Source organism: Octopus sinensis, linkage group LG16 (genome assembly GCF_006345805.1).
Source record: "Octopus sinensis linkage group LG16, ASM634580v1, whole genome shotgun sequence".
Classification (NCBI taxonomy): Eukaryota; Metazoa; Mollusca; class Cephalopoda; order Octopoda; family Octopodidae; genus Octopus; species Octopus sinensis.
Window position 1 is genome coordinate 55,739,662 of NC_043012.1, and position 16,820 is coordinate 55,756,481.

Here is a 16,820-nt window from a genome sequence, read left to right on the forward strand (position 1 = left end):
GACGGCACTCACTTTTGGTAATCACACAGGACAAAATGCTTAGTGGCATTTCATCCATCTTCACATTCTAAGTTCAAATTCCTCCAAGGTTGACTTTGCCTTTCATCCTTTTGGGGGTTGATAAAATAAGCACTAGTTGATCACCAGGGGCAAAGCAATTGACTTAGCCTTTCTCCCAAAATTATGGGCCTTGTGCCAAAATTTGAAACCATTATTAATTTTGTCTTTGATACTTTCAGATTTGATAAAATGATGTACCAGCTAAATACTAGTGTCAATTTAAAATGACTAACAGGGGTCACCACCACCACACCCTGCCGGAGCCTCTTGGAGCTCTAGGTGTTTTCACTCAATAAACAAACCATGATCCTCTGACCACGAGTCTGCTGCCCTAACCACTGGGCCATTGCGCCTCCACCTTGTGCCAATAGTAGAAAGAATTATTATCATTATCATTATTATTTTTATTATAATTATTGTACTTGTTAAATAAACAATGGAAAGTCAAGTGTAAAGTTTGCAGTCAATTTAAACTTTTGGTCGATCACTTTATCAAATTACATGCTTGTGTTTCTGTCTTGGTTCTAAAACCATTGTTGTTTCTGGGCGTCAAATGTCTAAATTATACAGTTTATAATAGCTTTGACGAGAACAAAGAATATGCGCAGAGTGAAGATTTTGTGTAAAAGACTTTTTAATAGAAACAGAAATGAATGTACAAGAGATGCTGAAGATTGGTGCTTGGACTATGGTCATGCTGGGGCACCTCCTTGGAGAATTTTGATCTGAATGAAGTGGCCCCAGTACTTATGATTATTTGTTGTTTTTTAGCCTGGTACTTATTTTATCGGTCTCTTCTGCCAAACTGCTAAGTTACATAAACACACTAACACCAGTTGTCAAGCAGTGAAGAGAGACAAACATAGACAAAGAAATACACACACACAAATATATATATATATATATATATATATATATATATATATATATATATATTATATATATATATATATATATATATATATATAATATATATATATATATATATATATGTATATATATATGTATATATATATATATATAATATATATATATATATATATATAGATATATACACACATACATATACATATATATATATATATATATATATATATATATATATATATATATATGTGTACACACACATAAGGATATTTTACTGCTCGTTACCTCAATTTCACTCTTGTATACAAGTGAAAACTGCAGTTTTGAGTCGTTTTGACTGCTATTTTTAGCATGCTGGTGCCACAGGTAGTATCCTTCATTATTAATATATATATATATATTATGGGCTGCTTTCAGTTTTTGTCTACCAAATCCTCTCACAAGAAACCGTTTGACTTGCTTAAGATGCTACACAGGGGGACTGGATCTTGAACCATGTGGTTCTTACTACATAGCCATGCTTGTGCCTATAGTCACAAATTGCCAAATCAGTAAAAAAAAAAAAAAAATTAACCAATCAAAAAGTAGAACCAAAGTTTCTTTTCTTTTTTTTTTCTTTTTTTTTTTAATCTTTTAGCCAAGAGGGAAAATAATGTTAGAGTCCATAACTCCCTCACAGAGTCTGAGACTCGTGAGAGGGAGACAGGTATTCTAAAACCAGAAACTTGGCTTTATTGCTTGCAGTAGAGGGGTTTGTGCTAAAAGCATCCAAGGGGAAGGTGGTGGGTGTTAAACCAGGCAACATGATTAAGTCTACTACCCATGTAGGCTGTAAGGGTATTTGAACTCAGAACACAAAGACCTAGAACAACTATCACAAGGCAGTCAATATGCTGTTGTTGTAGTTCTACCAATCTACCATCTTGGATTGGTACCTTTTTATTGACTTCAAAAAGATAAAAGGGAAAATTGACTTCAGTAGGAGTTGAACTCGGCGTGCAAGTAGTCCAAACATATACAGCCAAGCATTCTGCCTAACGCTCTAACAACTCCGCCAATTTGCCCTACGAGTCAGCTGTTCCGGCACATCTCCCATGCCATCTTTGGAGGCAACACCTTTTCTATTTTGTCCACTGGGACCTTGAGGCATGTTTATTCCCCTGCTGTGAGGAAGAGAAAAGGTATGATGAGTTAAGCAGGGTTCTTCATCATTTATGCATTTTACTAATTTGTGATTCTGTTCATATTGTGTTTCTAATATAAGTTTTGTCATATCATAATGAATAAAGATGCTCATACGCTTGACACCAGAACTTCCTATTGCTTGACTTTTCTTTAAATAGGTTTATTATTTATTTTCTACTTTTTCTCTCTCTTTGAGTATTATTTCCGTTAAAATAAAATTCAATTGTTTTCATTTAAATAAAATAAATTCCTGGATCCAGCCAAAAATTCTCCACTCAAATTTATTCTGGCGCCATGAATTATCTAAGATCAAAAGACACACTTATGTTGTCTTCCATTGGCTCTATCCACCTATACATAAAAAGGAGCCACAATCACACACAGTTTGCTGTTTTATTTCAGTTTCAATTTCAAAAGCACATTTAGGAGTGCAGTGTGCAGGCGTAGGAGTGGCTGTGTGGTAAGTAGCTTGCTTACGAACCACATGGTTCCGGGTTCAGTCCCACTGTGTGGCACTTTGGGCAAGTGTCTTCTACTATAGCTTCAGGCTGACCAAAGCCTTGTGACTGGATTTGGTAGACAGAAACTGAAAGAAGCCCATCGTATATATGTTTATATATATATATATGTACATATATGTATGTATGTGTGTGTGTATATCTTTGTGTGTGTTTGTCCCCCAATATCGCTTGACAACCGATACTGGTGTGTTTACCTCCCCGTATCTTAGCAGTTTGGCAAAAGAGACCGATAGAATAAGTTCTAGTCTTACAAAGAATAAGTCCTGGGGTCAATTTGCTTGACTAAAGGCAGTGCTCCAGCATGGCCACAATCAAATGACTGAAACAAGTAAAAGAGTATTTAAGACGGTTATGTAGTATAGTTCACTTTATCAGTTTTTTCAAACCTGTTAAAATAAAAAAACTTCATGATGTTCTACTGCTATAAAATATATTCTCACACACATTATATATAGATATGTATATATAAATACATAGATATGTATATATATATATATATATACATATCTATGAAATTCCAACTTAGTCAGATTTTCACATTCCATTATTTACAATTTTACAGTAAAAAATGCAAATAATAAGATGTGAAAGTCAAACTTTCATTGAATAATATATTCTTCTATACACAATCATGTGGAGGTGTGTGACTTAGTGGTTAGGGTGTCAGCATCATGATCGTAAGAATGTGGTTTCGATTCCTGGACCAGGCGACGCGTTGTGTTCTTGAGCAAAACACTTCATTTCACATTGCTCCAGTCCACTCAGCTGGCAAAAATAGTAACACTGCGATGGACTGGCATCCTGTCCAGCTGGGGAACACATACACCATTGAAACTAGGAAACTGGGCCCATGAGCCTGGCTAGGCTTCAAAAGGGCGCCATATTAATATTCTTATTATACACAATCATTTAAACTTGGATATATATATATATACTGAGAGAGAGAGAGAGATCTAAGTTAAACTTTTCCATTTAGTCATATCTGATAACTGCTGGTTTGTCTCTCCACACTTGGAAAGATCTTTAATATGAAACTATTCTATTGATGTAAATCAGCTTTTATGAGATTAAATTTATAATGATGTACAAATTAATGTGTGTATGGAAAGATAGGTGAAAATATTTGACACAGGGAAAATAAATCAGGTTATGTAGACATTTAAATAAATGTTCATATTAATGCATTGGACATTGCTATCCTTGGATAGTCATGGCTGGTATGTATTTCAAAGGCCTACTCAGTCAGAGCTAGCCTGGTGCTAAACGACAGCAATATATCTTTTATCTTTCATTTACCTTTTACTTGTTTCAATCATCAGACTTTGGCCATGCTGGGGCACTGACTTCTAGATAAAAAGGCATAGCCAATCTTATTTCTTTAAGCTCACAAGGAGCTACACACAGAGGGGACAAACAAGGACAGACAAATGGATTAAGTCGATTATATCGACCCCAGTGCGTAACTGGTACTTATTTAATCGACCCCGAAAGGATGAAAGGCAAAGTCGACCTCGGCGGAATTTGAACTCAGAACGTAGCGGCAGACGAAATACAGTTACACATTTCACCAGGTGCACTAACGTTTTTGCTAGCTCATCGCAGGATTTGATCTCTTGGAAGAATTTGATCCCTCACATTTTGTCCAATTCTACTGGTTTGCTGTATATTGTGTAAAAGTATGTATATGCATTAGTCTTTAGAATAGTACTCATAAATCTTGAAAGAGAGAGAGAGAGAGAGAGAGAGAGAAAAGAACAATTGATCTTAGAAAACCCTAGTTCTTGACTGATATTCATTTTAGAGAGCCCTGGGAAAATACAAAAGTAAAGTTGACCAAAAGATTAAAGCTCGTAACTAAATATTGCAAGGTATTTTTAATTGTCACTCCACTGATTCTTGCATACCACCGACTTTCATTTCAAAGATAAAATTAAACTAGATCACAAACCGTATTGTCAAGAATGATAAGTAAACCGTATCATAAACATGTTTTTTAGTGCAGAACTGCAAAGGGAAAAGAACCACAAAACATCAGTGAATGTTCACAAAATACTGGACCATCAAGAAGCAGAGACCATTAAGAATAGAGAATAATAAAAGAGAAGGAAATCAATCAAAAATCAATGGAAATTGTAGTTGTGATACCAGTGCTGGTGGCACGTAAGAAGATCCATCCAAATGTGGCCGTTGCCAGCGCTGCCTCGACTGGCCTCCATGCCGGTGGCATGTAAAAAGCACCAACCGATCTTGGCCGTTGCCAGCCTCACCTGGCACCTGTGCCGGTGGCACGTAAAAAGCACCCACTACACTCACGGAGTGGTTGGAGTTAGGAAGGGCATCCAGCTGTAGAAACACTGCCAAATCAGACTGGTGCCTGGTGCAGCCTCCTGGCTTCCCAGACCCCGGTCGAACTGTCCAACCCATGGAAAACAGACGTTAAACGATGATGATGATGATGAAGCAGGGGTGGGGAGAAGAATACTTTTGGACCCCAAAAATCTAGCTTGTAACATTCTTGCATGGTTAAGAAGCTCACTTTGCAACTACGGGTTTCTGGTTCAGTCCCACTATGTGGCAGCTTGGGCAAGCATCTTCTATTATAGCCTTGAGATTAGGTCTTCTACCGTGCCTTGTGACCTTGTGAATGAATCTGGAAGACAGAATCTATGTGGAGTTTGTGTGTGTGTGAGTGTGTGTATGTAAGTATGTATGTACACACACACACATGTATATATATATATACACACGCATATATATTTTTCTAGGATTGGGGCTAAAACACTTAAATGAAGTAAACAAATAAAAATTAATTAATAATACAAGAAAAAGCAGCCAATTCTCTTGAAGCAGAAAAAGGAAACAGAGCTACACGAACAATTCTAGTCAAAAAGAGTAAAGGAGACAACCTCAAAATCTTAATCAAAAAACATTTAGAGCTTGGTTCATGCTGAAGAATCTGATTTTAGATAAAGGGTGACAACTCTGAACATGTTTCTGCCTCATTGGATTTCCTCTGAGAAGCATAGTCATTGCTGTTTAAACAACGATAAAAATCTGGTACTGCGTTGGTCCATTTTAGGAAAGAAATAGAAGTGGTTCGCAGACGATAAACCATAAGGTGTACCTAGATGTGCTGCGGGATTAAAAAAATATATAACCTAAATCTTGAGAGAATCTGCATTAATGCTTGGGCGTTTTCAAAAACCTGTTATTCACAATTTTGTAATACATATTCTATGATAAATAAAATAAAGTAAGTAATAAATAAATACTTTTATTTCCTAAATTTTAAATTTAAAACAGTATATTGCATTTAAAAAAAAAAACAACCTTCCGTGCTAAATGCGTCAATAATTTTTCATCTCAAGAGTTTTGCGAGGCCAAGACGACTGTAAGCTACTAGGGTGTGATGTGATTCGAAGGACATTTTGCTGCTATTTCTAACTGGTCGCTCGCGCGATCGTGTACGTGTAGAGAGAGAGAGACTGGCTCCGTTCGCTCGTCTAAAAATACTTTTAATTTGTAGGCGGTCATCTTAAACATAATAATAATAACATCAACAGATTTTTAGTATGTCTATAGCAGAATTAATTCTAAATTGCTACGAGTCCAACATCCGTAAAAACTTATCTAAATATTTCTGACAGGAAGATGAGGAGCTAAAACCTCGTCACACACACACACACACACACAGTTCATCATGTTCTTTAGAAAGATTGACGTCTTGAAAAGCCGAAGAAGGATGGAATTTCACTGCCAAATGTTTTTTGATAGTAGATTCTTTTATCCTTGTATAGTAAAAGGCCTGGACGAGTAGGCGCTCAATACATACACAAATACGTAAATACGCGCCCGTACATACTTTGGCGGCGCTAAATGGAAGAAGCTAAGCATGTCGCGTTATACCGTCTCTCTCTCTCTCTTCCTCCTTCTCTCTCTCTCTTCCTCCTTCTCTATCTCTCTTTTCCTCTTTCTCACTCTCACATACACACAAAGAATGTATTATATATATTTATATATATATGGATCGCCATATATATATATATATATATATATATATATATATACATAAACTCTTATATATATATATAAGATATATATATATATATGTGTATATATATAAAGAGAGAGATAGATATATATAGATATGAGTTTATATGTGTATATATATAATCATGTATGTATATATATGTTTGTGTGTGGATGTGAGCAAATTGCCGAACCTATATGGAACTAGGCACGTTAGCAGATATTACACACACACACATAATCACACATAATCTACATACACTCACACTATGACGCCTTCACCGGGAAATAACCTTAACGGAATGTTTCAAGTAGATGACATTTTCTCAAAAAGAAAGAGAAAAAAAAAGAATAAAGAAGAAAAAAAAAAGGACTAAGGAAAGAGAAAAAGAAAAAAAATAGTTTTGTGACCGTTGATATATTTATTATATGTTGCCATTACAGCCATCCATATATAGCCATCAGAATGTAAAGTATCAGAAATTCCAAGTTAGTTTTCGATGATTTGGTAGGAGAATACTTACGAGAAGCTTCTCCCACAAAGTATTCGCAAGTAGATACGGACAAATGTTTTTACAGAAGCACTGAATGTAGTCTATTTTGTCCCTCTTTTACCCCACCCCCCACCTCCGCCTCAAATAGCTTTGATCATTCCTTTCATAACTCCGTGTATGTTAGAGGCAGCAATTCTTTTTTTTTTTTCCTCTCCAAGCAATCAACACATGCCTTTAGCCTGGGTTGCCCTGTTCTGCCAGTGGAGAACTGACTTGATCTTTCTCTCACACACACACACACTCTCTCGTACACACGTACACTCATTCAGGCGTACTTATCTGAATAGTATTAAGAGTATGTGTCGCATGTATGTACAAATATACTCTTTTTACTCTCTTTTACTTGTTTCAGTCATTTGACTGCGGCCATGCTGGAGCACCGCCTTTAGTCGAGCAAATCGACCCCGGGACTTATTCTTTGTAAGCCCAGTACTTATTCTATCGGTCTCTTTTGCCGAACCGCTAAGTGACGGGGACGTAAACACATCAGCAATGCTAGGGGGACAAACACAGACACACAAACATATACACACACACTTATATATATAAACATATATACGACAGGCTTCTTTCAGTTTCCGTCTACCAAATCCACTCACAAGGCATTGGTCGGCCCGGGGCTATAGCAGAAGACACTTGCCCAAGATGCCACGCAGTGGGACTGAACCCGGAACCATGTGGTTGGTTAGCAAGCTACTTACCACACAGCCACTCCTGTGTGGGTATTTGACTATGTGATTGTGTGTGCGTGTATATGTATGTAGGCAGGTATATATTTATATATGTAAAACTATTCACGCTTTATCATCATTGTATTTTACACACACACACACACACATACATATATATATACACAATATATATATATATATATATACACACACACAAATTTGAATATGGATGTTGTGTAGTCTTTAAAACTACAACTTTGGCCAAACATCTACTAGGCTTTCAAGATGTCTGACTATGCTCTTGCTAGAGGTGATTATATTTACACATTTATCATACTTTTCTATTACTTTTCAAAGAAGTGCCAGCATAAAGAGGAACATTGAGACAAACACACAAACACACACATGCAACATAATATAAACATATATACACATACACACACATGTGCATAGCAGGCTAATGTATGGCTACCATCAGCTAATTTCATGCATAAAACATTGGTCAAGCTGAGACCATAATAAAAGACTTCTCCAAGATGTTGCACAGTGAGTTTGAACTCGAGACTAAGTGGTTGAAAGTGGACTTCTTGATCAAACAGTCATGATGATACCTTACATTCTGAATTTAAAATCCTGCGGAGATTGACCTCGCCTTACCCCAACCTTCCGCAGGAGTTGTTAATACAAGCACCAGTTAATAATTAACAGGTTTCATTAAGTTGCTTCGCACTTCCCCCCAAATCTTCTGGCCTTGTCTCATTGTCAGAAGTCATTATTTAAGTAATTCTATTTAGAAATACTTGAAGTAAAATAAATAAAGTGTTCCACTATACCCAGAGTACAATGACTGGAAGTGTTAAATATATATATATATATATATATATATATATATATATATAATATATATATATATATATATATATATATATATAAAATACAAATAAAAATTACGAGAATAAATAACTTAAGTAAAAAGAGTTAATCATATGTCACCATGACATATGCATGCTTCTATGTGACTGCAATATAACAATTACCATCCTTATAATACTAACTAATCACAATACAATTATCTACACTTGATCATCCCACCACTTGCTTATGCTCATACATAGTGGGTCAGATTAATGTATGGCCCAATATGGACCATATCTCAGGGGTATCTTTAACTCAGTGAAGCCAAAAGCTTGAAGTTAAAAATTAAGAAATATAATTTGCAGCAATTAAGGTAAGTTGTAATTTCTTTTTGTTTAAATTGTTTTTAGTCCATTAGAATTTATTTAAAATCATTAAGTCCCTTGTAATCTATTGGCTTGTAAAGCCATTAAATTTAAGTCCCACTAAATCTAGTAAAGCCCTTATTAAGTTTTGGGGCTTCTTCAAACTATTTGGAGCCCCTCTTTAATATCTTATGTTTTGAATTAGGTTCAATATTAAATTGGTTAACAAACTTTCCAGTTTGTTTAATATCAACCCTTTCTATTGTGGGCACAAGGCCTGAAATTTGGATGGAGTAGGGTTAGTTGATTACATCAACCCCAGTATTTGACTGTTACTTATTTTAGCAACCCCAAAACAATGAAAGGTAAAGTCAACCATGGCAGAATTTGAACTCAGAATGTGAAGACAGACAAAATACCGCTCAGCATTTTGTCTGGTGTGCTAATGATTCTGCCAGCTCACCACCTTAAGTTTGTCTTAATATTAGTAAAAGAAAAAGGCGGTGAGCTGGCAGAAACATTAACAGGCTGGGCAAAATGCTTGGCAGTATTTCGTCTGTCTTTATGTTCTGAGTTCAAATTCCACTTAGGTCAACTTTGCCTTTCATTCTTTTGTGGTTGATAAATTAAGTACCAGTTGCATACTGGGATCGATCAAGAGTATAGTAGGTTTCTTTTACATGCCACCAGTTAGAAAATACTGGCATCGGCCAGAACTATGATTTCACTTGGCTTGACAAGTCTTCTCAAGCATGGTATATTCCCAAAGGTCTCAATCACTTGTCACTGCCTCCGTGAGGCCCAAAGTTCAAAGAATGCTAAAATATGTGTCAGCAGATCAGATAAGTGACACAGGTACCGGCCACGAATATGGTTTCACTGAGCTTGACTTTGCACGTATTCATGTTCTTATTTTGCTAGCTTGCATGACACTATGAAGGATGAGTTAAACCTGTTTGTCAACCAGGCAAACTGAGGACCAGACTAACCAAGTCAAAATGAGTTACAATCCTTGCATGTGGTAGAGGAGTGGGGCAGGAAGAGGGCATAAATGACAACTGTATTAAAGGCCTGTAAAAACCTGTTTTCATTCTACGAGGTCAGAGCTCTTAAAGTATAAAATCTTAAGTGGCTTTAGGTAAACAACAATTCAGCTTAGAGCTACATGGATTAAAGTTGATTAACAAGATATAGATAGAGTAATTGGAATTTGTGTGAGTTTCTACTTTAAGAAAAATTAGGGTAAGAAGGAGCCTAAAAGAATTGTTTAATGGTGTTGCGCTTTGTGAATGACCTGAAGAAATATGAAGAGATAATATCAGACATCTTGTAAATTTTGTTTCAATCATTGGGTGGTGGCCATGCTGGGGCACTGCCATGATGGAACATTGCCTCGAAGGGTTTAATTGAAGAAATTGACTCCAGCTCTTATTTTTTCAAGTCTGTGGCATATTCAGTCAGTCTCATTTGTCAAACTGCTAAGGCATGTGGATGTAAACAAATTGACACTGTTTGTCAAGTGGTGCTGGTAGTGGGGAACAAACACAAACACAATAATATACACACATATGCACGTATCATCATCATCATCATCATTTTGATGTTCCTGTTCCTTGCTGGTCTTGAATGTTGCAAACCCTCTCTCTCTCCACATATATATATATATATGTATGTATGTATGTATGTATATGGTGGGTTACCAAACACTTTCTGTCTATCAAATTCATTTACAAGGCATTAGTTGGCCATGGGGTATAGAAGATACTTGCTGTACAGTAGGACTGAACCTGAGACCACATGGTTGCAAAGAGTGCTTCTTAACCACATAACCATTGGCAATGAATGTAGCATATTGTATTTATAACCAAGGGAAACTACACTGATTGGAGAAAAGAAGGGGGGTTTCAAAGTGGTCACCGAAGAGACTAGAAACGGCAGCGAAATTGCCTTCAAAGCACACCTTACCACCTTAAATAAGAGTAGATAATGTAACCCTAGATATGCTCCGACTGAAAATAGGATTGGATAGTCATGGATGGCATAAGACTTTGTCTTTCATCCTTCCGTGGTCGATAAATTAAGTCCTATGCTGTTAAGCATTTTGTCCGGCATGCTAATGATTCTACACGCTCCCCAAATAATAAAAGAAGTGAATTAGAACCAGTGTGTGTTTAATATTGACATAATGACCCTCCCCAGGTTACAACAAAACATATTCTAACACACGAGTTTACATTGAGAATGTTGCAAACCATATATAAAAAAACAAAACAAATATTCTTGTCTCTCTTTTCTTTTTGTAAAAAAAAAAAAACAACTTAATGAGGTAGATTTAAACTGTTATAAATTTGCTTTCATATCCTTAGAACTTTTATATCTATATCAAAAGTACTTTAAGGCGGCGAGCTGGCAGAAACGTTAACACGCCAGGCGAAATGCTTAGCGATATTTTGTCTGTCTTTAAGTTCTGAGTTCAACTTCCGCCGAGGTCGACTTTGTCTTTCATCCTTTCGTGGTCGATAAATTAAGTACCAGTTGCGTACTGGGCTCGATCTAATCGACTGGCCCCCACCCCAAAAAATTTCGGGTCTTGTGTCTAGAGTAGAAAAGTATATTAAAAGTACTTTTAATCTTATACAACTGCTATTTGTAATAAAAATGAAATGAAAACAACAAAATATATTTTTAAAAAATGAAGATTTATACTAATGAAGTTTTACTGAAACTTTATAGGTCAAGGTTTGGGATTCTGGTTCATTTAAATTTAATAAACGGCACTAAAAGTATATATTTGTTTTCCCTTATATTTTACAGTGTTTAATTATAAATTAATTAGTTTATAATTAAAATACTAGCTTTTAATGTTAAAGATTTTTATTATAATTAAAAATTTATACTTTAGTTCAATTGAAATATTTATTTTTCAACGTTGTTGGACATTCAGCTATGGCAGAGATGTTCTAAAACAATTTTATGTTGAATTATTAATATTTATTTATTAATGGTGGAAGATTGCCGAAATGGTCGGAAGACCAGATGCAGGGCGATGGAAATGGGCGGTCAAGGGTGTACAGGTCGTTTTCTAAGTAAGACTAATGAGTCAAGGCATTCCATCCGTGAATATCCAGTCCTTTTTTATTTTCAAGTATGAAAGGCGAAGTTGGCCTCATTAAAATTTGGACCAAGAGCATAAAGAATACCAATAAACATAATAGTGACACATGAGTATTCTTGTAGCCCACCCGGGAGACCAGATGCAGGGCGATGGAAATGGGCGGTCAAGGGTGTACAGGTCGTTTTCTAAGTAAGACTAATGAGTCAAGGCATTCCATCCGTGAATATCCACAGTCCTTTTTTATTTTCAAGTATGAAAGGCGAAGTTGGCCTCATTAAAATTTGGACCAAGAGCATAAAGAATACCAATAAACATAATAGTGACACATGAGTATTCTTGTAGCCCACCCGGGAGGTTTGACAATTTGTAATAATTATTATTATTGTAAGTAGGAAGATCTCCTACAGAAGGAAGGAAGAAATCTGTAAATTAAATAAAGAAAAAAAAAGGGAAATCGTAAATATAGGCACAAGGTAAATATAGAGCTTGAATGGTTAAAAAAAAATCCGCTTTGCAGCTACATAGTTCTGTAGTTCGATCTCATTGCACTGCTGCATTGCACTTTGCGCATGTCTTCTAATGTCCCCTTGGGTTGACTAATGTTTTGAGAATATAATGTACTAGCAGTATAGCCCGGTGTTGCTCGGGTTTCTTTTCTTTTTCGACCCTTTAGAATTGGAATTTTTGAAAAGTAAAAATTTTGCATTATGTAGCTTGTGAACATTTTTCTGGTTGAAATACACCGAAAAAAGGCGACACAGCAGTCAAAAAAATCGTAAAAATAGGGATTTTCATAGAAAAAGAAAAGCACCTTTTTGATGTAAATAATTTTTGGTCTTAACATGGTCCGATTTGAATTTTTTTCTTCTACGGAATGAAGAGCAAGCCTTCCTCTATCATACTCTCAATTTTGGTCAACTTGTGCCGCAGGGTCTCGGAGGAATTAGTACTAGTTGAAGGCTACCAAACCTGCCACACACACAACTTCAGCTTTATATATAAAGATATTTATACATACAAACATGTGTGTATAAATATATGTATGTATGTGTACACACACAAACACTTCCCCCACACATAATTGAAACGTTCGGTAGTGCATATTCATTCAAGTAGTATATAAATTTGTTTATTAGCTGTTGGTGCGTTGTGTAATAGGATACTAATTGAAATGTACGCTTAGTTTTACACTTTAAAACCATGCTGTTTGTGTTTAATTAATTAATCAATTAATTAATTATTAATGAACATATGAATATATGTGTGTACGTTTATGTTTACACCACTTAATACCAGTATTGTGTTTATATGTAGTGTTTTTTTTTTACGTCCCATAACTTGCCGGTTCAGTAAGTAGACATCAAGTACTAAAATTTATGTAATAATGTTTGATATGCTCGACTAAACACCACCATTGAAAGTGGTGCGCTGGCAAGGCCGCAGCTCAATAACTGAAAACAGTAAAAGACCAAAATATAATATAATATAATATTATGAAACGAAGAAAAATAAAACAAAAAGAAATATATTGATGAGTATTGGTGATTTGCTAATATATATAATAAGATCGACAATGGGCAATGACCCAAAATTTCAACAAGGAAACAGAGGTAAAGAGTACCGCATGATATAAATAATTTTGCAATGATATCTGAACAATAAGAGTATATGATGTACTCAATACTAGAAATAATATAAAATGATAAGCAGTAAGGAGGATCCTGGTCAATAAGTGCGCCGAACTTGGAGATAAATATCCCGTTGCCTGAGCTGGAATGAGAGACTCGGAGAAACCAAACCGGCATATTGCCATATTTCTCATTTCAGTCAATGATAACCATATTTTCAGAAACAGTAATCAAGGAATTAATGTTTTCAGTAACCATGAACAACTTAAATCATGTGAGATTTGGAGGGTACTTTCAAACGCATGAATGGATTACACAGCCAGTCTACTAAAAACTGCAGGTTCAACCGTCCAACGGGCTTCTGCAGTTTCCGCCAACCCAATTTTGCTTGGAGGCTTGGTGGTGGTTTGTAATGGCTATTTCTCCAGGTCACACATTTCAAGTGGGGGGACAAAAATGTAAGCAATTGAAACTGTTGAGAAAAAAAAATAGGAAAAAAGAAATCAGCATTGTAATTTCCGTTGTCCAACGTTTGGGGTGATCTGAGGCCATTGTAAAACATACATGCCTAAAATATCACGCAATTAGATTGAAGCCGGGTCCAAAAAAGGGATTTCAAATAACTTCGGTGGGGAATAGAATCCTGTCTTTCAGCGTTTCCGGCAAGGTATACTTATCCCTATATAACTCACACACATTATATACACAAGGCGAATCCAATAGTTTTAATATATATTTTCCTCATGAAGGCCGGTTTATAGGGAAACCGGCCTTCCCCAGGGAAAAATATAGACTGCTCTACATCTGAGAATGTGCTTCTTCTCCAGATTTATGCTTTTCTAAACACGATTATATATATATATATATATATATATGTATGTATGTATGTATGTATGTGTGTATATATATTTCATTTTGGGATTTGGTTTGCAAGATTCTTTATATGAGTTCGTGTGTTGAAGCATATTCTGTTGTGTCTGGGGAGAGTAATTTTCTTTTTGTGCCTTATAATGTAACACACTCACCGGTAAAATTTCCACTTGTTTCTTATTTTTATTTTTCTAAAATTTTCGTTGCGTCTTGCAACCTTTTCAATAGTCCTGACTATTATACAATATATACACATATATATATATATAGATATAGATATAATACTCAATAAAAAGTACAGCTGTTTTTATTGTTACTACCAATAACTTGGTACTTACTGAAGGAAAGACATTTTTAAAAACCGGCCACATCTACAACACAACCTTATTAAATAGAATTTCTTACGAAGTAATGAATCCTGAATGAAAAAGGTGGAGAGGCAAAGAAGTTGTAAATCCTAAATTAATACTTAAGGAACCCAAATAATAACCTAAACCCAAACCTCACAAATCAACATGAAATATAATCATAATTACGCATACGTAATTAATTAAAGTACAAACTTTCAAATGACCTTTTCCTTTCGGACCAATATAATTCGGTTATTGTTTTACCCCTTCTTTGATTAGTATGTAATATATTTTTCTATTCAGTTCTCCGTGCCTTCCTCCAACTTCCCCCTTAACTGTCTTTCTGATTAACTTCTGTCTGTCCCCCTCTCTCTGTATCTCTTTCTATATACATCTCTTTCTCTTTCTACTCTTTCTTTTTCACTCCGCCTCACTTTTCCCCATCTTTCTCTCATCACAAACTCCCACCCGTCTCAATCACGTGATAACCTCTGCCAATCTCTTCTCCTCCTCCACCTCCACTCATACCCCGTCTGTCTTTTTGGTGCTTTCTTTTCTTTTCACTTTTCTCTCTCTTTTCTCCCCCCTCTATTTATTTAACACTTCCTCTTTCTACTTTCTCTTCTCTCTATTCCTCCCATTCTTCTTCTTCTTCTTCCTTCAGCACTTCCACTTATTCTCACCTCTATTACTTCTCTCTATTTCTTTCTTAGCTCCCTCTTTTCACCCTGTCTTTCTTTCCTCATCTCTCCCGCTTTTCACTCTCTTTCTTTTAACTATTCTTCTTTCCACTCTCTTCAGCTCTTCTTATTTCCACTTTAACTCTTCCTCTATCCCTCTCTCTCCAATATTTTCCACTTCCTACTCTCTGAAACACCTTCCCCCTACTTTCTTATACTCGTTCCACCCATCACTCTCATTCTTATTCTATTTCATCCTCTTCCAGACTTCTCTTTATACTTTACGTCTCTTCTCATTCTCTCACCCTCTTTCTCTTTCCACGCTCACACATACTTTCTCTCTCTTTCTTTCATCAAGTATGGTCGACAACAACAGGAGGGAGCCCCGACCTATTAAATCATGAATTATCAGAGAACCCTACCGTTACCTGTTACCTTGCCTGCCCCGCTGCTCCCGTTCGCTAGCAATGACTCAAGGCATTATTTGACTAGCCAAGCAGCTAGTTAAAATCCAGTCATCCAGCACCATAATACCCTACAATTATTATACCAGAAACCATTCTGTTCGGACAGTAACCAAGGGATTTGTATGCAATTCATTAGAAAACTTGTTCGCCTCATTTTATTTGCCTTGACACATCGTTAACGCTTGTACATTTCGTTACCTTCTCATAACTCAACCGCCAAATAAAACAACTGAGCCTTTACGTGGTCGCTCGATTTGCTAGAAGTAGCAGTCAAATCTCCTTAAAGTTTATACTCTGCCTTTCGAAAAACAACGAAAGAAAAGGGACATATTTGGATCATGTCTGAGAAATTCCGAAAAAGACGGGATGGTCACGGCAAGAATGCTTTTGCTCAAATATTTCGATGACGATGAGAGCTGTTACCTGGTCGTTCACTTTTGCTCAAAATAGCAACCAAATTTTCTTCGGTACTGCTTAAGAACAGTGGTCCCGGTGCGCGCACTCGCGCATCTGCACTAGCTAGTCATGACTAGTCGATCCTTACTTTGTGTTTTATTTACTTTGAGTAAAAAAATTATTTATTTTGTGTTTTATTTACTTTGC

General features: G+C 36.0%; 1 protein-coding gene across 2 annotated transcripts in view; it reads right to left on the reverse strand.

The window, feature by feature from the left end:
* LOC115220251 (filamin-A) overlaps window positions 1-16,820 on the reverse strand; it is a 146,384-nt gene that overhangs the window by 106,103 nt on the left and 23,461 nt on the right. The gene's annotated exons all lie outside the window — the stretch shown is intronic.